Source organism: Arachis hypogaea, chromosome 12, assembly GCF_003086295.3.
Source record: "Arachis hypogaea cultivar Tifrunner chromosome 12, arahy.Tifrunner.gnm2.J5K5, whole genome shotgun sequence".
NCBI lineage: Eukaryota > Viridiplantae > Streptophyta > Magnoliopsida > Fabales > Fabaceae > Arachis > Arachis hypogaea.
This window is the reverse complement of record NC_092047.1, coordinates 77,935,775-77,936,669: the sequence shown is the minus strand read 5'-3', so window position 1 is coordinate 77,936,669 and position 895 is coordinate 77,935,775. Positions and strand designations below refer to the sequence as shown.

Here is an 895-nt window from a genome sequence, read left to right as displayed (position 1 = left end):
GATTAGGCTTCTGCTGATCCTTCCATGAAAAATTAGGATGATTCCACCATGAAGAATTATAGGTGTTTCCATAGGATTCTCCCATGTAATTCACCTCTTCCATTGCAGAATTCTCAGGGTCATAAGCTTCTTCTTCAGAGGAAGCTTCTTTAGTACTGCCGGATGCAGTTTGCATTCCAGTCAGACTCTGAGAAATCATATTGACTTGCTGAGTCAATATTTTATTCTGAGCCAATGTAGCATTCAGAGTATCAATCTCAAGAACCCCTTTCTTCTGAGTCATCTCATTATTCACAGGATTTCTTTCAGAAGTATACATGAACTGGTTATTTGCAACCATCTCAATGAGTTCCTGGGCTTCTGCAGGCATTTTCTTCAGATGAAGAGATCCACCAGCAGAGTGGTCCAATGACATCTTGGACAATTCAGACAGACCATCATAGAATATACATAAGATGCTCCATTCTGAAAGCATGTCAGAAGGACACCTTCTGATCAATCGCTTGTATCTTTCCCAAGCTTCATAGAGGGATTCACCTTCCTTCTGTCTGAAGGTTTAGACTTCCACTCTAAGCTTGCTCAACTTTTGAGGTGGAAAGAATTTGGCCTAGAAAGCATTGACCAACTTTTCCCAAGAGTTCAGGCTTTCTTTAGGTTGTGAATCCAACCATATCCTAGCTCTATCTCTTACAGCAAAGGAGAAAAGCATAAGTCTGTAGACCTCGGGATTAACCCCATTGGTCTTAACAGTGTCACAGATTTACAAAAATTCAGCTAAGAACTGATGAGGATCTTCCAATGGAAGTCCATGAAACTTGCAATTCTGCTGCATTAGAGAAACTAATTGAGGCTTAAGCTCAAAGTTGTTTGCTCCAACTGCAGGAATTGAGATGCT

At 40.7% G+C, this 895-nt stretch overlaps 1 non-coding gene across 1 annotated transcript; it reads left to right on the top strand.

Moving 5' to 3' along the window:
* Positions 1-469: 469 nt before the first annotated feature.
* On the top strand, positions 470-577 carry LOC112732051 (small nucleolar RNA R71). The gene has a single exon (XR_003167792.1). It is a non-coding gene; the product is annotated as a small nucleolar RNA R71 (small nucleolar RNA).
* The last annotated feature ends 318 nt before the right edge of the window (positions 578-895 follow it).